Here is a 22,708-nt window from a genome sequence, read left to right on the forward strand (position 1 = left end):
TCAAAATCAACTCTCAGACCTACTGCCAATTTTTAGAAGACACTTTCTTCAAGCAGTGGTACAGGAAAAAGTTTACATCTTTCAAGAAGACTTTGACTTTTATGCAAGACAACGCTCCATCACATGCATCAAAGTACTCCACTGCGTGGCTGGCCAGTAAAGGCCTTAAAGATGAAAAACTAATGACATGGCCCCCTTCTTCACCTGACCTAAACCCTATTGAGAACCTTTAGGCCCTTCTTAAGCAGGAAATTTACAGTGAAGGTAAACAGTACACCTCTCTGAACAGTCTCTGGGAGGCTGTGGTTGTGGCTGCACAAAAAGTTGATTCTGACCAGATCAAAAAACTGACTGACTCTGTGAATGGAAGGCTTGTGACTGCTATCGAAAAGAAGGGTGGCTATATTGGTCACTGAGGTTTTCTGTTTGGAATTTCAGAACTGTTTATTTGTAAATTATGAGTTTGTTTATTATTCTCACTTTAACAGGTGAAAATAAATAAGTGAGATGGGAAAATCTTTGTTTTTTATTTAGTTGCATAATAATTCTGCACACTAATAGTTGCCTAATAATGGTGTACATGTAGATATTCTCTTAAGAAAGCCAAAACTTCACTTTTACTACTTAAATGTTCAGGTTTGAGGGTTTGTTAACATTTTGGATTGACCAAGAGCACTGTAGTTGTGCAATAACAAAATTAATCCTCAAAAATACAACTTGCCTAATAATTGTGCACACAGTGTATACTGACTTACCCCTAAACAGTTGTTTAATTTGTTTGTGCCTCAGGCAGGGACAATACATGCATCAGTCTCAGATGCACCAATATGCACTAAACTGCATTGGAAGCCAACATATTACCACTGATTCCCTTGCTTGAAAACTTGTTCGACAGTAATTTCCTTTGAAAACAATGTCTGAGAATTCTCAAGATGTAGTTTGAAACTGCAGTGAAGGACATTCCAGTGCAGTTTTTTTTTATTATTATTAATGTAGCTCACATTCAAAATAGTCTCATATAGTGTCAACGATATATTGTGAGTGCCGGTACAATATAAGATGCAACATATCTGATTCCATACTGATCTGAGAAATCAGCCAGAACTGATTAGCACAGAAAAGAGAAGACATGGGCAGAGCAGCACAGTAGTCAGCCATGTCCCACTGTCTCCTTCCTGCCAATACCAAACATCCATGGTTGCCACAGAAACACAGTTTCATTAATCAGTTTTTTAAAAATGATACTAGAAGTTGCTGTTTATAAGGCTGTCTTGTGCATGACGCCCATTACAGTCTGGATAGTAAGCCTTAAGATCTGTTAGGTATTAGTAGGTATTAGGTGTGGGAAGGAACCAAGTTTTAGTCTGCTCCCACTGAGATGAGTAATTGGCTGGCTGGTTGTTTGGTTGGCTGAACGACTGACTGACAATGGAGAGACATGGTGCAGACAGACGGGAAATACATGGGATTACATGGTAGGTAGGAGCTTGTATTTGGATGACATTGTAAGCTGAAACAGTGCATGACAGAGAAACAGCAGTGTACACAGAGTGGGAGTGCAAAAGCATCTACAGCTTTGGTTGGGCTTTGTAAGGATGCTGAGTGACTGGACTGATGATATGTTACTACACTGGTACTGGGCAGCCTAGCATGTACAATAACAAGTTCATGACCCAAACCAACTATTTTACAATCATTCGTGTTATAAACCGCAACCTGCCGTCAACATCTACAACACAAAACATAATATTTCCTGGTTTGCTCCTCATTTATTGTCCACTCCCTCTCACTCTGAATCAGAGAATACATTCAGCCTCCATATTGCACTGTGCTTAATATGGGATTCTGTGAATGGGTGTTGCTAGGTAACTGGTGTGCAGTAAAGCATGGCAACTTGGTTTTTGTATTTAGGATGTTTAAAGATTAAGACAACAGCTTTAAGCACAGGAGCTGTGGAGCTAACCAGCAATTACAAGTTTAGATAATCAATGTTATTTTCAATAAGAGACTGTTTTTATCTGTTGTAGGAAAAAGCAACATTCTGCACCTGGTGCAGCTAATCCACAGCAAGATATCTCAACAACATATTTGCTGTTTTCCTGTTTCAGAATCAGGACTAGGGACCCCTAACCTTAAACCCATGTCACATTTATGGTCCATGTGATTTGGCTGCACAAGAGGAAGTTTCCCTCATGTGTAGAAGACAATTTCCTGATGTTTTAATGTCGGATATAAACAGCAGTCTCCTAGGTTTTGTCCATCATCCCTATGCAGAATGTGTTGCTCTATAAAAACGCCACAGCTTCCTACTTTACTCTTGTTTTTAATTATTACAGCTACCAGAAGCGTTTATTACATGCACATAAATTTATACTGTTCTGGGGCACTGATGAGTTCTTATGAGTGAATGAATGAGCTGTGTTTCAGCAAGGCAGCTTTTTGTGTGGCTGCTTGTTTTCATAGCACCTGGGACAGAAGACAAAGCATTCTGCAAAAGGTTACACTCACTTATTTCTGCCAAATCCTTCACCACTGCAACCGTAAGAACCGTATGTTTGGTGTCTTGTAATTCCACGTGGGCTGAGCGCTTGGATGTGCATGATACAATAAATAACTGTCATGTATTCATTTTATTACCGGGGTAACCAGCCTTGACAAAACTAACGCATGTCACACCTGGTTAGCTCTGAGATTCAGGCAGCTGTCCACAGTGTGGACACTCCCCCTGAATTATGGGTAATGATCAACATGGTCAAACATTAAGGATCTTGTCATCCTTCTCTTTATACTCCACGTTTTATCATTTCTCTTCTCTCCCTAATCTAGTATTTATAATTTCTCCTTCTCTAACCTTGTTTGTTTGATTTCTGTCATATGTTCTGTCATATGACTATTTTTGCACATTTCAGTTTTTAGGTTACCAGCACAAGACTAAGTAGAGATAGACACAGGAGAAAGCTTTATATGCACATCAGTGTTATTTCGGTCTGCATCTGAGGATTTGATTGCTTTCTGATCCTAAATAAATCTTACAGAACTGAGGTTAGAGTTGCTTTTGCTGTAAGAAAACAGAGAAGCTAATTGATTTTCCCTGTCCTTTTTTTGAAATGTCTACATCATTCCAGGACACTCCACCTTTATTTCATCTTCTCTTTCTGACAACCTCCCTGTTCTCTCAGTCTAACTTCTGTATGTTTAATGTCGACATCACCTATCACCATTACCGCTCTGGGTGAATAGATGGTTGAATTTCTGGATTTCTTTCTCCTCCACACACCTTATCTCACACATTCTGCCTCTCACTTCCATGCCTCCTCTCACTTGCGTCAGCACTTCTGCCTGCTGATGAATATATGAATGAGATTAAAACAGACACACACACACACACACACTCACTCACTCCTTCTCTAGCACATAGCCTACACCACATGAGGACAAACATCTTATTTCCATTTGGTGTTGAGTGTCCTATGAATTTTTCCGTTAAAAAAAAAACCTTTCTTAGTTTATTTAGAATAGAATATGATAAACAGCATCTATTTTGCATTTAAGAAACTTGAAAGTGGATGATAAAAAGTGAAGAAACTGCCATCTAACAATGGAAACCTTTCAGTCAGGAGACACTCTGTGCAACTTTAATTCCCTGCTTTAAATTGACACACAACAAAACGTAAAGGACCTCAAGCAAGAATCAACCCTTCCCCACTTAAAAAAACGGGAGGACTCTTGCTGCATATAGCACATAAACACAGCAAAAAGTGCAGTTGTGTATATCATAAACCATGTTTCACAGATGTAGAAGGTATAATTGGCCCTTAACTTTAGGACACAAAGGGATAGAAAAGGATTAGAGATAAAGCTGGAGGGAAGAAGGAACAGATGAAAGCTCCAGGAGAAGCATCTATGTGAATGGGAAAAAAGAAAACAGATGTAGAGAGGAAGAGAGATGCTGGGAGGCAGAAATTGATGAAGTGCCACTTTCTTCTCTTTTTCACTTCACTCTAGTCTCTCTGTTGCTATGGCAACCATTCCTGTGATCACTGAGGAAGAAAGGATACCTGCAGAGAGGAAGAGGAGCAAATAGATAGATAAAGATGAACAGAGAAGAGATAAAGAGACTAAAAGACTGTTAATATGTGTGGAGTGATGCAACTATTGCCCAATATGTTCCTTAGTTGTAACATAATAGTTGGAGGCAATGATTTCCTGATAACTGTGCGCTGACAAATAGAGATTACATTGTGTCTTGTTTCCTTTGCTCTCCTGCGTGTCTGACCAAACAGATAACTTTGAATAAATACTGCTCTGTACAGGCCACATAACAGCTCACATTTCACTCATGCTATACACACACACCTAACTGTGACATGAAGTGTATTCTTACTCTTCAAGTCAGTTTAACTCCATTTTATTTTGCTTAACAGTGACCGTGTGTTAGGATCTGACAACTGCCAAAACATGGGTGAAAACTGTATAAAGCACAAGGTGATATCTGGAAATTGCTTGTTTTGTCCAAGTCTAAAACCCAACCATGTTCACTTTAAAATTATTTAAGAGAACTAGCAAATCCCCATAGTGAAGAGGCTGCAACCAGAGAAGGTGCCATTCTCAATTAAAAAAAAAGCAGAGAGAAGTATGTTCCAGATGTTCACTTCATTAGATCAATCTAAATCAATCTTGAAGCACACTATCAGATCAAGATGGCTGCCTCAGTTTTTTACTGGACAGAAATTCTTGTGTGTATATAACATATTGGCCAATAAAAGTGTTTACCATTATTAACAAACATTGTGCATTTTGCAACTCTCCCTCTGTCCCAGAAAAAAAACTAAACTGCTTTCTTAAGTGGGATTAAAACAGGGTTTTCTCATTTGTATATTCCTGTAATGTGGCCCCAGGAGTGAGTCACACAGGAGTCGTTCCCAAAAGCCATTAACTTTGTTCAGTTGAGCTCAGACTGAAGATTCAGTCCCATGTGATTCATTTGCAACTGCTTCAATTACTATGGACTTGCCCAACTGTCCTCTTCTACGGAGAAGAAAATGCAATCACAAAAGAGTCATTAAGGCAAATTCCATTCACAAGGAGCTATTTAAAGAAGCACACAAACAATCTTATACACATAATAGACTCAAACCTAGAGGTAGTAAATCTCCTCTTACTTAAAAAATGTATGCGCAAGAATCCTGCCATCCAGAGCACAGAACACACTTTGTACTACTGCTGACCCATAATGAGTAGAAATGTTTTCTACTAGTATTACAGAATCAAGTTTACACTGATAGATTCTACCATCAGAGACCAGCCAAGGATTTGTCCATGTACCACAGCCAGACATTCGACTCCAGGTTATTTCTTATGCCTGCTCCTGTCATAAAGTAACAGGCAGTATTTTTTACTGTAAAAATTAAACAGACATGGCATCAACACAATCATCACAGCAGATTAATTTCAAATGTTATGGTTCATAAGATAGTCTTTAAATATTCTGGGTTGATGATGCATATTTCGGCTTACTGTAGTGTGCACTCTTGTGGCCTGAAAAGTGTGCAACACTCAATCCTCAAAACCTCACAAAAGTCTATATATTTTAGAGATCCATATACAAAGGGAAAACAGCACTGGAACATCCTGGCACTACTTTGCACTGTGATAATTACAGTGCAGTCGTGTCCCCCACTGGGACTGTGAGGCACTTAGTGAGAAAAACAGTTCCCAAGGGATGCACGAGTTGTACGTTTTATGTAAATTTTTGTTGCAAGATAAACAAAAAGAAAATAGCACTGGAGTCATTTATATCATAGCCTGCAGATACAACTGAATTGGTCTGGCTGGTTGGATTACACTGATAGCAGTTAAGTTTATCTAGACACCTTCAACCTCAGTCACCTCTGCAGAACTTGTTTAATCTTAAAGTCCAAGTTGGTTGCATTTATGCAAGTTTTCAGAATTATGAGTGATTGTCCCAACTCCTAGGAAATGCATATTAGATATACCTTGGCCAGGATTTGTTTGATTTTACTTTGAGCATGAAAGGAGCTTTAAACTAACAGCAAAAGGTTTTCCTCTAACAACTGGTTATGTCAGCCTTATATGCAGTGAGTCCAAAGATCCATCATCACACTTCCTTAATGGAATATGGTGTCATCATTGGGGAAACAGTGAACTGGTCATTTAATGTAATGCCATTTCCAGTGGGCTATAAGTGTTTGAGAGAGAAGCCGCTGGATTTGACAGAAAGGAAAGAACATCAAGCCTGTTAAAACATTTGTGACGATTAAAGTGGAGTTTAAACTTAGTGCATTAAGCCTGAGGTCACTATTTAAGATCTACTTTTCCTTTAGAATGCAGCAGTTTTCCTGAAAGATCAAGTTCCCATTTTATCTTTCATCAAGATTAACTCCACTGAATCCATAGCCTATTATATAACTCTGTTAAACTAAACTGATATTGAGCTGCAGGGCCCAGTGAGAAATTAGTGAAACAGCCTTAAAGGGGAGGATTTCCTTTTTAAGTTTCCCCCTTAAGCCAATGAGACTCTTCAAAGTGAGTGCACTGGATTGATACTTAAAGCTGAATGTGACTCCGTACCTCTGAGCTGTTACAAGCAGCTTAAAGATGTTTGATACATGAGTCTGAGGTGCCACCTAGTGATTCTGACAGGACTACCCCAGTCAAACTACACCCTCCTTTTCCTGACTCAGCGAACCGGGTAGGACTGGTTTCCATGGCAACAGCAGACAGAGAAACAGAGAAAGGAAGAACAGAGCGGGGGGCGGGGTTATGGACAATAAGTCTGTTACATTGAACCTGACCCATATAAGCCCACACTCAGAAAATACACACGTGTGGTTGTGATACAAAGATCACATTTTATTGGTTAGTGTATTTTTAATTCCTTGTTGGAAACTTGAATGTGCACCGTATTTATGCAGTAATGCTTAATTTAATGTTGAAAAGAAAGTGTCTAGTTCACCAGGAAGAAAGAAAGACTTTGGGTTGGTTATTAAAACATATCAATCTGAAGGATGTACATGAAGCACAGTGGGAAATAATCTTTCAGTCAGATATAAATTGTGTCTATATCTGAATCTTGTAGGTAATAAACTTAATTCCCACAACAGACATTGGCAACTTGATATGAGCGCCTGCTCACAAGAGTAATATATCCCAGCTTTGGTGTCTGGTTGACAAACACACAAACCAAACAAAAGTCCTACTGTTGTTGTCAGCCATGGTACACCTTTCATTCCTGCAACAACCAGGTGCACAGGTGAAAAAATATGCAGGATTTGACATTATGCCCCCAACCCCCAAAACTTTTGGTCACGTTCCCGTGTACAACCAAATGCATCTCATCCTCTTTCCTTCTCAATCCTTAAACTTTACCTTGCTTCCATAAACTGTTAAACCTCTTTAGGCTCTCCACCTCTTCTTGCTTTTACACTTTTCATCCCCACCCATCACCTCCTCTTTTTGTTTCCCATCCTCTACCGTTCAAGTGATAATTAGAAAAGCTGCAGATACTGACAAACAACTCTGAGGACATGAGGTACAGAACGTCCTCCGCTCCACTGCTCTCCTCCTCGTTTCCTACCTGTTCTGTGGCCCAATGAGGTTTCAAATGCTGGCGTATGAGGTGATGGTCCAGTTGTCACCCTGGAGATCAGTTATGGGCGGAGCTTATATCCCCAGGTGACGGCCTTTGGTTGGTCAGATTCATTGCTGCCTCCTTGTAACCCCGCCCACTGGGCCCCTGCAAGGCCTTATGGGTATCACGCTCTGCTGAACATTTTCTTACATTTGTCGTTCATTTAAGCAGTCAGTAGCAGAACTCTTGTTGAATCTTGTATCGTCTTCATATAGGTTTTCTGTGTGAACAAAAAGAAAAAAAGGTTCCTTTAATCAAGCAACCCTTTACTAAGCCCCCCCCCCGGCAGTTATAGATGCTACACCTGTTGAACTTTTGTTCTGCTGGAGTTTACAGGGATGACAGCAGCAAATTTACCTGTGTAATAATGGATTCCTGACTTCATACTGAAGTAAACGTCTGCTTTTGTCTAGTTAAAATAATTGTTCCTAGCCTTTTTTTTTTGCTAGTTCACAAACAAAAATTCAATAGTGGTTGTCTGATGTTGTCTTCAGTTGCACTTTAATCATAGCATTATTCTCCCTGCAAATAGAGGTAGTGGTAATGTTGAATCACAGTTTGAGTTTCTGCAGTGTGCATGCTCATGTGATGATGATGTCCTAAATGAGGGCCTTTCTAATAATAATATTCTATTCCTTAGACTTCTGCTGCTGTGTTTTGTCTGTGCCATGTGTAGCTATGGTTCCTAAACTACTGTATGATTGGAAAAATACCATGCAAGAATGGGAATTACTTGGAATAGGTCACATGAAGTGATGCCATGTTAAATTTTGATTGATCAAACAGCAAAGTAGCTACTAGAAAATTCTTTGTAATCTGGTTTCATTTCTCTCTCACTACCTGGAGAAAGAATTTTCTTGCTTAAAGAACCTGATATTGAGAGGTAGGCAGTGGCAGAGTTATTTTTAACATGAACATAATATTTATTGCAGAAAAAAAAAACAAAACCCCCACCCCCCCCCCCCCCCCCCCCCTAAAAAAAACAAAAAACCCCAGCTCATTTCCATTAACACAGTTGAGCTAAAAGCACAAATAAAATCTCAGTGCGACAATGCTGGGTTGTAATAACTGTTTTGGCACTGATGAAAGACAACAGCAGTCTTCGAAGTGAAATACTGATGATTTTTCTGCTCCTGCATTGTGTGATTTGTCATCGCTGTCTGCACACTTTCTTTTGATTGTATCCCTGACACAGGGGTCGCTTCTGTTTTAAGTCAGTCTTAACGAAACACTGTCAAAGTGCCCATTTTTTTCCCCCTCAAACCATTTGAATACCTGTGTCTTCAGTGTCTTGCAAATATACAAAAAAAAAAAAAACTCAGCATTACTGCTACACATTTTTATTTAATTGAATGCATTTTGCATTTTAAAAAAGTGTGTGGGTCAAGGCTGCAGTTATTTAATTTTGCCTCCTTAGAAACATAACGTACACCAGTTAATGTCTCTTTACATGTTCAAATGGATTAAAGTTTTTTTTTGTTTGTTTTTTAACTGTACTGTGTCTTTTCACACATGTATGCAGCTATATGACTGTTTGTGCCCTCATCACCAATTTGTACATCATTCCTAGTCATTTACAAAACAGTCCATTAACACTAAACAAAATCTGTACAGGCCAAACATGAAATGAACATTCTGCTTGACAGTCTGGAATTAATTCTTAAGCTGGTTGCGAAATGAACAGCAGGTTGAACCATCAATAAAACATCAGCAGCATTCTGCGTTGTGTCCATCCAAGTAATCCAGAGGACATCCAATAATGTGCTCATCACCATGGTGACACTGTATGAGTCACTGCGGGGATCATGACAGTCAAAATCCTGTGCCAAATGTATGCTTCGAGCTAGAGCATGCACAAATATACTGCATTATATAGCGCTGTATACTCTGCTTCACCCAACCTTTTCCACAGTTTAACCACTCTTCATTTCAAAATAAAAGCAGCATTCTTTCCTATAATTGTATTCTTTATACTCACTTTTCAAGGTTAGCATCTCTTACCAGAGCTTTTGTTATCATGTTATTGCCATAAAAATTCTTGGGAGGTGCAGGCTTCAGGTCAACTAAAACTTTAATTCATGCTTTTCTAGCCCTTTTCATATCAAACATGCATATTACTGTGCCTATCAGAGACAAACCAAGCTCCTTATTAAATCTGAGCCATCTCTGTTATTCAGTATGATAAGAGTGAGGAAAAAGAAGTCCATGGCTATTGTAGAGATGTCAAGGACAGTAAACACAACTGGCACGCAGGTTTGGGTCTGTAACGGTTCAAAATATATTTTTAGGTTAAGAGGAAAAAAAAAAATCACTGAGTATACTGTGACCTTGTTCCTGCATAACTCAAGACTACATTTAATATCAATGCTCAAGTGCAATTTACAAAAGCATTTTATGCAAGTCTTCAAATGCTAGCTGAAGCATGAAGTAGGGAAACCGTGGTTATGGTTCATAAAAAAAAATAAAAGTTTAAAGCTGCAGTACATTATGTTTGGCCAGCTGAGAGCAGAAGATGTAAGTTATGAATAACAGTAACATCACATTTTAAGTTAATAAGGAGCATTTCAGTTTGGGGAAAAGGCTTAAACCAAATGCAGACAACCAGGAACTTTATAGAACAATTAAGTTTATAGAACAATTATTTTAATGATTGAGATCTATTGTTAGGCTACTACAAAATACACACCTGTCTTATGAAACAAATATGGCTTAACTAACACAACAAGCTGAATGTTAAGAAAATATGACTTGACAAACCTGGGAGATGTGAGTCCATTAATGAGTACCAGAAGCAAGAAAAATAGGGAGGTCCATGAAGAGCAAGCACTTAAAGTGACTGACTGACACACACACACACACACACACACACACACACACACACACACACACACACACACACACACACACACCAACAACAACAAGCTAAACAGTAGAAACATAAAACAGAACACCACTTCCTAGGTCAGTATCTAACAACAGCCTGTGAGAGTCTGGCTTAAATACACAGTGGGTCAGATTCTTGATTAAAATCAGGTAAGTATGGTTGGTGAAGTAAAGCTGGATCAGATAAAGCAGCAGAAGTGTGTCCAAATAAAAGCATAAAGCAGGAGGTCTTACAGAGATCATGACAACAGGGAACTTGCCAACAAAGAGTTTACACATCCAGTAGTCACAAAGCAAGATCATGACTCATTTGGAGTTGTTTCTGGCCACTTGGTGCATGTGAGTGCTCACTGTTAGCTCTGTTTTTGGTCTCAACCAACTACTGAGCAAAATGTCTTGCTCTTTTGCTGCTCATTGCTTCACTGTGTTCACCAGCTACCTGCTAACTTGGTCTGGCTGCTGTTTCACGTTGAGCAGGTTATGTGGAGTGGATTTTTAGAGCCGTTTCACTGAAAGCAGCTGCCCCTGCTGCGGCCAAAAACAATCAGGTCTATGAGAGAATGGTGAGATTAGTGAATTTCAACTGAACAATTAATTGAAATTCACTAAAGCTCCATAATATTGAGGGGAGCTGCAGATCCAGGTGATAATTCACTGACTGTCCTCTTTCACATTGTCACATTTTCTTATGACACATTGTTATATACAGTAAATACTGATCACAGCCACTTTAATGACAAGTGTGTGACAGGACACAAGAAACCCTTATTTTCCAGCTCGCAACAAATGGGGCACACTTCTTTCTGTATTGCCAAAGGATGTAAATTGTGAGCTACAAAATCGTCCAACATAAGTTTAATTCCTAAAGATACAAGGCTGAGTACAGGCCCTCAACCACATAAGCTTCACCCATGGACAAGGCAAAAGTAAATAAGCATCCCCAACAAACCCAACACTGTCTCACCATACATACATTCAGATTAGATTTGCTCCTCTCTTGGGCCAAAAAGTTTAATTTTGACAGAGCTGAAATACAGCAGGGAAGCACTGTCATCAAAATCTCTGCAGCGGTGTGCATTTTTCACAAAACCAGTGAATGAAGATACAATAAAATGGAGGGAAACTGCTCCATGGTCCTCCCCTCAGTTTCAAAAAGCTCACACGACAAAGTCTTTGTCGCTCTAAATACTCTGAGTGCTGACTGTCCTGCCTACCCACAGTCTGTTGGCTGCTTCACCCTGTTGGATGAATAACTGCAGTTTCTCAGGGATTTGACAAATGATCACTAATGAAAATGTTTTTAAAAAACCCCAAATGTTCAGTGTTAATGAAAGTCATGCAATTCCTCAATACAAGCGCTAGAGAAACAACAAAAATTAGCGTTCACTGTCTGTCTCGACTCGCCTTTGAACTCATTCACTTCCTAATGTTTGTCTTCCCTCTTTGACCTTCTGCTTCGCTCTCCCTCCTGTCCATCCTGGCAAACAGAGTGGCAGCAAAGGGTGAATTAATAAAGGAGTGAAAGTAGAGCACAACTCCCTGAGGTCTGTCTTTTCTGGGACGCTCACACAGAGAAAAAGAAACACATATACACACACAGAACGACAACACGATCTGCATAAAGACCCTCACACATGCTTACATGTGCACAAAGCCAAATGCATCTGCTCATACATTACTGGGGTGATGAGGAGGAAACAAAGAGAGGGAAAACAATCCATACATGCCATCGTCTGCATGCTCCTGCCTCCCTGCCTTAGGGTGGGAGGTTCAAGAGGAGTGAAAAGAGGATGAGGAGAAGTGAGGTCAAGAACAACATGAGGAAGGATGCAAGGAGAGTGTTGCCCAGGGCAGTGAAACTAACAATGGTCATATGCTCCCTGTGCTTCATCCTCTCCTCTCTTCTTGCCTTTCTTTTACTTTACTCTTATATTTCCTTTCCTCTCCTCTATTCATTCCCTTTGCTTTCCTCTCTCTTCCCATCACCTCCCTTCTTTCCTTTCCATTTCTCCTTCTTCTCATTGCCTCTTTCCTTCCCTTTCATCTCATCAAATTGAATAGTTTGTCTAAATATATATAGATTTACAGTATGCATGTTGTGTGGTGGATAAGAAACTTGGCAATATGAGAGTCTGTAAGTCATTCAGCTTTGGTTGGATGTTAACACTACAGTACTGTTTGACAGAAACTAACATTAGCACAGATCAAACAAATGAAAGAAAACCAGTGCTGCACCAAATAACTGCACCTTAAATGCATAATACAAGATTTGTATTGACAGATTGTTTTACGGGCAGGAAGGGAAGTATTGTTTATTAATGGCTTACACCAGTAAAACCCGTTAATAATTAAGCCTTCTTTGGTGAGGAGGGGAAAAACACATCCCTAAGGAGTTTCATTGTAATTCAAACCGTTGTAGTGGGCACACTCAGGCACTGGGGATGAAGCCAGCAACTCTTCAACTACTCACTAAATTTTCTATCAGATCTACCAGCCAGCAAGCTTTTCCGCCCTCTGATTCATCCATCCTTCCTTTCTGTTCGCTTGTCACTTTGTTTTCAACCCTTTCCCCCTATAATCTGCTGACCAAAGACAGAAAAAGATGAAGAAAGGAGCTAATGAATGACATCACTGAGTGAAACTAACTCAGTGAATGAATGACTGAATGTTGATGACAGGGTTTCAATCACTACCACGTTTATTAACTTCTCTTTTGTTTCTGAACTGTGTGTTGCCAGGAAATAACAGGTGAATTTGTTTCTTTAATAAACCGCTGTGAAATGTTGGTATGCGTTGTGGTGCATGCTAATAATAGCAGAGAAAAAAGGAAAAACAGGCAGCTCTAATTAGCCAGATCAGCGCTGTATTTGTCTCATAGCTATATTTGTTCTGATGTGAGAATCACTGAAAACCAGAGCTATGTCCAATGAACAGAGAAAGATGGAAAACATTTAGGAATAAAGAAAAAAAAAAAAAGAAAAGCATCAGAGTTAGAAGTAGCAGGAAGAAGAATAAAAAAGAGAGCTTCTTGCAGAAGCCCAAGGGGTATCCTGCTATCCCAGAGTGCTTTGCTCTAACCTACTTTGGCGTTTCTGTTTCTGTCTTTGCCTCTGCGATGTTCTGAGTGGGCTAGCCACTCCACACACACTATATCTGATTGGGTTTTGTGGATGTGTGTGTGTTCTTATGTTTCTATCCTTGTGAGGTCCAAATTGTTAGAATTATACTGTGTATGTGTGTATGTGTGTGCATGCTCTTACAGTATGTACCTGGGTTAGTGACCCCATGTCTGCAAGCACCTCATCAGTAACCTTACTGTTTCTAAAGAGGCAAAGAAAAGAACAAATAAAAAGAGATGCCTTTTGTTTCAGCTTGGAGGGAAACACACAAACCTGCACAGAGAGTCAGAGCTAAAGTTGGGAACAGCCCACTTGTGATATAAAAACACTTGTATGCTGTATTTCTGTACATGCATACTGTGCACCTGGATATGCACATTTGTGTGTTCGTGTGTTTACAGTATGAGTAAACGAGTGTGTGTACCTAAGTGTGTCCTGTGCTTGTGTGAGTGTGCACATGCATGTTTTAGAGCTGTGTGGCCTGAGTGGGCAGCCTGAGACCAGCTCAGCAACACTCTGTTACCATAAAAACTAATGAGTGGAGCGAGGAAGAATGGAGTGTGAGCCATCCATCCATCAAATACTGCCATTCTTTAACTTGCCGTTGTCTCACATTAATAACGATTAATAGAAACACAATCAGAGTTTTCACTTATGAGTGTTGCCAGGCTAGCAAGTGTTTTTAAGTCAATTTATAGCCTTTCAGAGTTATGGCCAGTATATGGTCTGTCATTTTATAAGACATGCTGTCAGAAATCAAATGTTTTTACACCTGATCCGAACGGCTGAACTCAAAGGTGCAGTGAAAATAGAGGATATCACAAATCGCTTTGTTTAGCTCAATGTTTAGCTCGTCACTGTCTATGCAGTTCAGTTACTGTTTTTCTTCAGCTTTTAGTTTGCATCGTCATTCAAAGACCCTTCAGTATACAACAGCGAGCGAACACATCACTGTTTTCACATCTGATTCTAACTGTCCTCACCTCAGTAACAGGTACATTCAGTTTGTTTCTAGTCAGAGCTGGTGTGATCAGTCCAACAGGCTACAACACTAGCATATACAATGATTGTACATAAGGTTGGTAGCTCCTCAGCAGCATATTATTTACAACAAACATAAAATTATGTTTGTTCCTATGGCTTACGTAGGCTAAGCTTTTGATAAGTCTTTAAAGAGGAACTAAGGTGTGAATCCCAGCTGATCAGAAACCAGAGTGCTTAGTCACCAGTGAGAAGCTCCACAGCTAAATGTACTGATTTAGTCAGTGACTGGGCTGATTCATACGGTAACTCACTGTGAAAATTTGATGATAGAGATTAGTTCATACATGCACTGAACACCTCTCACTGAATAGCCAGCCATTATAGAGAGGGGGAGATGTGATATAAAATGGGGATGACGACGCATATTTTTACACAGTCTCTCCAGGAAGGCATTCATAGTGTTTCACTTGGTTGTACACATGAAAACTGACAAAAATTGTTGAGTAATAACAGTAGAAATAGAGCTAGACAGCAGGGATGGATTATGAGACACTGGGTCCCTGAGCCCAGACAGATAAAGGGCCCTTGACCTCCTACATAGGATCAAGACCCCCAGACTCAAAGAAAGTTTGGGTAATTTTTTTTTATTTTAATTATTTTGCATCTCTATTTAGCTGTGGCCACTTGTTTTGTGACCCTTTTTAGTCATTTTTTAACATTTATTTTTAGTCATTTTGCCTGTCTTTTTAGTCTCTGTATTTTATTTGTCTCTGTTTTACTTGCATTTTGTCTATGATATTGCTTTACATGTCTTTGTACTCATATTACATTTCTTTGTGGCTGTTTTGTGTCTACTTTTTGTTAACTGATTTTCCAACAAGAAATGTTAACACCCACTGCACAGACCGGCTCTGGCCCAGGGACCCCTGATCCTTTGGGCCCCCGGGTCCATACCTGGTTGACCTGTTCAGTAATCCCACCATGCTAGACAGGGAAATGTAACCCCTGATTCCTCTCTCACCGCTCTCACCTCTGTGCAGCGTGAAGTGGGAGTGAATGTTGGATCATGAGCTACAGAAAATTAGGGAGTTTCCAAAGGACAGAGTATAACGCCTGCTTTAGTTAGCATTAATATAAGTTTTGTTAGCCCAGTTTAAGTATCTGAAGCCGTATGTAAAACTGCTTTGCTGCCACGGTGGAAATAAAATCATGATGACTAAAAACAAGTTTCCCAGTGTTTTTACTGAAAAAACTGAATTAGAAAGAAAATCTGTTGACCAGACAAAATTTACTGTTATCAGAGAGGATGAGACACCGAAAAATGTTCACTGCCAGAGAAAATTATTTTGACAGGAGAGAATGTGAGTCTCTGACAGGCTACACAAAAGTGGCTTTTACAGTACATGTCATATTCATATTTCACTTCTACAAAAGAATAGGCTTTAATAATGAGAATTCTCTTTTCCTTGTGTTAATGGTCTCTCAGTGAAACTTTCTAAACAAGACAGCTGTAGAAGTGTTTGCTTCTCAAAAACAGATGCTGGAAAAGGGGGATCTAATAATCAGGGCTGCCCCATATTTAGGCAAATATGATATTTTGCAGCAGCTCAGTGTTGTTCACATCATCATACCAGCAACTGTGCTACATCAGGAAATGTTTGTATTCTTTAAGAGTCAATGTTCAAAGGGCTGGATTGCTTTTACTGCCTCCTGAAAAAGAAATTGGTCTTGGATTATAGAACTACAGAATAAAAACAGGCTTGTTACAAAAAGTCACTTAATAAAAAAAAAAAACAACAACATTGGCCTGAACTGAAATAGCCATACTATTTTTTTACAATAAAATGTGCACAGATAAAATAGAAGATAACATCTCCCATTTGACAAACTGCACACCTTAATAAATTACAAACAGTACAATAATGTTGTCACCAGTGACAACATTGTAATGTTTTACATTCATTTTTTAACCTTGTTTTAATCTTAACAGCTACATTCCTCAGCTGGACGTTTACCACAGCATTAGCCTATATGTTATTCTAATTTTACACAAAATGGGGACCAGATTTTTGTCCCCATATTGTAGGTAAGACCCTACTATGAGAGTGTGTGAACACTTGTATTTTATGGTTGTTGTCCTGACTACTACTGCAAGTGCAGACTAATGGATGTTTCTAATGTCAACATGAGAATCAACACTGGAACCAGGTCTCCACCTGCTGCATGCACAGGAACACACACACTGTGTGGTTGTCACTTACAGGGTCTGTACATAGACTTAATTCATTTCCAGGTGGCTTACCCTGACCTTAACCAAAGCAAGCACTTGTGCTAACCTTACACCCCAACATTTTCATAAAATGTGTGACTTGTGGTCTCCATAAAGCAGTGTGCTGCAGTGTTCCACACCCACAAGTAAAAATAGCCTTTAGTTTGTCATAATGATCAAACCTTCATGTGCTTTTCCACAATACGATCAGTTCCTAGCAACTCATTAACATACAAATTCACAGCTGTGTTAAATTTGAATAAACGTCTCCACACTGTCATCCACATGACTCATGACTGTACATACAAATCACTCACTGTTCTTTTCAGCTGCATGTTCAAATGCTGCTTTTGTAATAAGCTGCAATTTCTGACATCTAACGTCTGGCCACAGGTAACACCTTTAAACACATCAGCCAGGAAGTGACTGTGTTATAAGCTTAGTTGCTCAGTTTGATTGCACATATTTTTTTCCACCTGCCCACACCTGTTGCCTTGTTTATGCTGAACAACAAAGCAAAACTCCATTACCTTTCTGACTGAGAACAGCCCACGCTGCCTCACATTCATTTTCATGTTTGAAGTTAAAAAGCCATCAATACAAACCAAAGCTAAGGTCTTTTGTTGCGGTTATTTTGTGTTTTGAGAATTTTTTATTGAACTTTTATCATTGATAAAAGTGACTCTATCCAGGATGTGTCATTGTGTACCTGCGTATTAAGACTACTAAGGTCAAAGTGGCAAACAAAATATAGAAAAGATACCTTGTGGCATGATCTAGCAAGAAAACAATTATATTTTATATTTACTGTTTCTTACCAAAGGTGTTGTGTGTCTTCTTCAGACCTAACCTTCATAAACACCTTAATAAAGCCAATTTCTGGTATTTTGAAATTTCCATTGTAAACTATCCTTGTGATCATTAGACTGCATAGATTATTTAATACAGTAAATACTGAACGGAGCAGACAGCAGATGGTTCTGTGAAAGATCAATAGAAACTACAGTGGAGGGCTGTCAGAGCAGACTGCTTTTTTTTTTTTTACCTCATGCCCTTCCCCTAATACTCTTATCAATACTCTTCAGTGACAGAGATCACTCTGATTGGCTATTCAGAGAAATGTTCAGGAAAGCCCCTTCAGCCTGTCGCTATAGTATCCATGATTTCATACACTAGGTGCCGTTTCTCCTTGTTTTTTTACCTCTGCAATCTCCTTTCTTCTTCCACAACAGAAGACCAAAGTCAGCTGTATTTCTGCTGTCTAGGTCTTCTTCTTTCCCTTTCTGAATGGGAAATACAGATACCACCACCTGCTGGTAGGGGGAGTTATTTCTCTAATGCAGGCGCAGAACGTACTTGGTAGTTGGCCCTTGGCTGTAGTCTGTGAGGTGTGCTCAAGTGCCATTTTTTCAATCCAGCTGGCCCAGACACTGATGTGAGGCAACACAACAGTCGGCACCCTTTAGCATCAGTATGAGACACAAAACTTAGTTGACAAAATATTTGACACACTGAATGAGAATACAATGCAGTGTTCCACTGATTGTAAAACCTTCTGAGACCATTTGTGATTCTGGGCTGTAGAAATAAAGTAGAATTCATTTAAAATGAGCAATTTGACATACATGTAACATGTATGCACTCACATTTACAGGCATATATGTCATTGTCCACTTAAACTGGCCTTTGCATGTAATATCTGCAGGTTGGCTGGGAAGGCCTCAGATGGCCTCAGATGACTCTATCTCTGTCACTCAAATGCGCACAAACGCAAACTCCCAAATAATGATGCTCTGTTAGCATTTAAACAGAAGTAGTCAGGCCATTCAAAGAGACAGAAGGAAAACAGCAAAAGAAAACAGAAGACATTGCGCACATTAGTGGTTTGCACTAGCTGGCTACTTTAAAACACCCTGGAGAGTCTGAAGGGCCTCAATCAGAGCCCACTCTCCTCTGTGGATGAGTGTGTGTGAATATGTGTCCATCGGCATCCTGTGTGTGTGGGAGGACAGTGAAGCTGAGTTGTCATGTTGGGCAGAACATCTCTGCATATTCATAACTAAGCAACTATGCAAACAAGCCTGCACACACACACTCAGGTGTACATGCACAAAATTCACTGTGAGATCTAAACAATATTAAAAATCATAATGGTGTCGTGCTGAGGGGAGTGGCAGGAGGAAGGAAGGACCATGAGAAAGATGAATAGGACAGAGAGAGTAAAGAGGAGGAGAGACACAGTGGCAGACTAGAAGGATGAGAGAGAGGAAGAGAATGAGTGGTATGCAGTGGTATGAGGAGACTCTGTGTGGGTTGACATTTTTCTCCTGGGTGCTATGGTAACCTACAGAGCTGGAGAGGAGAGGAGAAGTGAGAAGAGAGGCAAGATGAGAGGAGGAAACAAGAGAGAGAAAGGAGAGAAGGAAACAACTGAGGAGAGGAGGAAACATGAGAGGAAATGACAGATGAGAAAACAAGGGGAGTAAATGAGGAAACATGAAGAAGGGAGAAGAGATGAGGAAGCAAGAGAGGAGAGGAGGAAACATTAGAGAAGAGGAGGAGCCATGAGAGGAAAGGGCAGATGAAGAAATGGGAGGAGAGGAGAAATGAGAAGATAGGCAAGATGAGAGGAGGAAACAAGAGAGGGAAAGGAGAGAAGGAAACACCTGGGGAGAGGAGGAAACATGAGAGGAAATGACAGATGAGGAAACAAGAGGAGTAAATGAGGAAATATGAGGAAAGGAGAAGAGATGAGAAAGCAAGAGAGGAGAGGAGGAAACATTAAAGGAGAGGAGGAGCCTCTGAAGGGCAGATGAAGAATGGGAGGAGAGGAGAGATGAGATGAAGAAACAAGAGAGGAGAGGAGGAACCATGAGAGGAAAGGGGAGATGAAAGGAGAAATTATGAGAAGAGACAGGAGGAAAGGAAAGGAAATATCTGCAGACCCTTAGTTTTGTTCAGTCACACAACAAGCTTCATCTGATAAAACACTTATTCATACAGAAAAAAATGAAACAAAAAGTTTCACCATGACTTTTCATGCTGATCAGTCATTTGCAGTTACTCCATTCTGTCTTTAAACTTCAGTCATTAGAATTAGGTTTTGTGATTTTATTTGGCAGATGATATTGGATGCAGAGGCATACATGTCAGGTGGATTTCCACCCCTGCAGCTATATTTTTAGATTTTCACTGAAGTGCTTTCATGGCTTGTCCTGATCTAAAGCATATTGACTCCTAAAAGATAACGTTTGATTGTGTCCACTGTCAACAGAAGGAACAGAAAAGAGAGGAACAGTGCCGCTTTACAAACCACACAAGCAGGAACAGGCCATATATATTTGTTTGTATAGTTTACTTTTCAATTACAGGAGCTAATATTTGATGATGCTTTATGAGCCTGTCTCTCTAATGGATGCTAATAAAAAACAGACCAATACAGTGCAGTGAGGAAAGTGGATTAGGATTTCAATGTAAATATTTTAAACATGCTTCACATTCAATAATGGAATTAGAGTGAATCTGTCTGGTTCAACTTAAGTCTCATTAGCTGTGTCATCATTTGTTCATGCCATTGCTCTTGATTTGTGACAGATGAATTAAATATATTTTATTGTTGTCATTAATATGTCACAAAAATCAGAGGAAACCATGCAGTCCATCTCAGTTTTTTTCGATCTTTGTCTCACTCTTTTGTTCCCAACTCCACACATTTCTCACAGTTTCATAATCCTACTGAGAATGATGCAACCATACAGTAACTACACAGACAGACAAGCAAACACACACATAAACCAGACTCCATAGGAATTATTTCATCTACACAGACTTCATCCACAACACAGTTTTCCTCTGTCTTGTATGTCTGCTTTAACCTTTCAGTTTGTATATGTAGGCCAGGGTGCCTCAGTTGTAACAGGGCCTACTTTCATTTGACTGGATTCTAGATGTTTTGTTTTTCTGGCTGATAACACCTCTCAGAATGTAGAGTACCCATGACGTACTGACATCACCAATCTCTACAAACGTAGCCATAAACAAACAGCCATAAATGTATATGTTGTCTCATCCTAAGTGGTTCAACAGCAGAAGGAGGGAGATGTCTGTGAAGCTCCGGCCTCAGTTCATGTATTTTCATTATACTCATGTCAAAGCATAGCATTGCAAAGTCACAAAGGTTATGTATCCACACTTACAGCTGAGAGCACTGTAAGTGTAAGAAGTACTCAGATGCGTTATTTAAGTAAAAGTGCCAATACAGGCTTCTAAAAATACTCCACAATAAGTAAAATCGTCAAAATGTACTTAAAATACCAAAAAGCAAAAGTACTCACTCTGAAGTAAAATGTCTTGTGATGAATGATTCTACCTGATATTACGAGACTTTGTATGTATCCTGTGTTCTACTGTTGTAGCTGTTTGTCAGTTGTTAGCATTATGGGAAATTAGCACCGTAGGAATAAGGAAGTCAGGTCATGTCGTTGCGGAGTGACAAAGTCCATGGGTACATCCCATTGCTCTTATATGTAGCCACATTTCCTTCACTTCCATCTTTTCCTTGCACCTGAGTTCTGCCCATGTAAGATGTGAGCAAAAAATGCAAGGAAAGAGGAATCAAAGAAACACATTTTTAGTCATGAGACACAATGGTGCCCTCAAGGGATGGCCGGGGGGGATGGCCACCTCACTAACAAGCCCAGTCATTTTTTGCAATGTAAACCCTTAAAAATCTGACATCTATTTAAGATCATGCACATTTGAATTGAGTCATGAAGGCAGCATTCTTGAGAAAGAAAATTATTTTTGTACATGATTTTTATATAAAACTATTGAAACTAGATGTTGGTTGCTATTAAATTATTCAAATCAATGAAATGACAAAAATAATAAAGAAACTGAGCACAAAATCTGGTGTGTGTTGTGTCAGTGTGGGATGCTGTTTATTTGATGTGCAGAGTAAATCAAATTGAAACCACACCATGCACACAACTTCGACCACTAAGGATATCAGTAGAAATATGAAAGTTCCCGAATGAAACTTCGTCAGCTGAGTAGTTGAAATATTAGAAAATATTTCACATTCTATTGCCACAGGCCTGCATGTCCCCAGTATACTTCATTAGTAATTAGACTTTTGCTCCATAAGGACATTCAATAAGCACATGTTGCCAGGCAACAGATACAGTTGCAGCCTCCATGCAGAGTCTTGATGATATTGCTTAGCAACTACATTTGTTTGTAGGCTGTTAAAGCTGAACCCCACAGTGCTGTATGACTGTGATACAGATTGAGCCACAGGGGTGTCATCAGCTCCCATCAGAAGGACTGTGCAACCTTGAAACCAGACAGGGTAAACAGCTGGTGAGAAGGAATCTATACCTCTACACCACATCAATTTAACTTCTCAAACTCTTGATTTAGCCTTACATTTCTGTATTTAAAAAAAACATACAATGTAACAATGTCATACCAGTTACACCACTTATCCAATTCTATCAGTTCCACTAGTCTAATACACCACAAATATAAAACTGTGGGAGTTGGAGCAAGGCTTTGCCACACAGCTCAAGTTTACAAAGCCACCAGTGAATCTGACATATAAAAGTGTCACTCTCAGAACAGAGAGTAGCCTCTAAGATGAGGTGATGATGTTTCCAAGGCCATAACATCAAGATACCTTTGATTTTAAAAAGTGCCTCTCCTCAGAGAGGATATTTGACTCACAAAGGGTTTTCTGGTACATTATCCTTCTTCTTGTTCTGGGATAAACAAGCTCAACTGTACTCAGAGGCTCACCCTCAC

General features: G+C 39.6%; 1 protein-coding gene across 1 annotated transcript in view; it reads right to left on the reverse strand.

The window, feature by feature from the left end:
* Positions 1-22,708, reverse strand: part of lrrc7 (leucine rich repeat containing 7) — a 104,798-nt gene that overhangs the window by 78,965 nt on the left and 3,125 nt on the right. Inside the window, exon 2 of the mRNA XM_020602828.1 lies at positions 7,598-7,871. The gene's annotated coding sequence lies outside the window, so the exon portion shown is untranslated. The remainder of the gene's footprint in view (positions 1-7,597; positions 7,872-22,708) is intronic.

The sequence above is a fragment of the Monopterus albus genome, unplaced genomic scaffold (assembly GCF_001952655.1).
Source record: "Monopterus albus unplaced genomic scaffold, M_albus_1.0 scaffold58.1, whole genome shotgun sequence".
NCBI classification, from domain to species: Eukaryota; Metazoa; Chordata; class Actinopteri; order Synbranchiformes; family Synbranchidae; genus Monopterus; species Monopterus albus.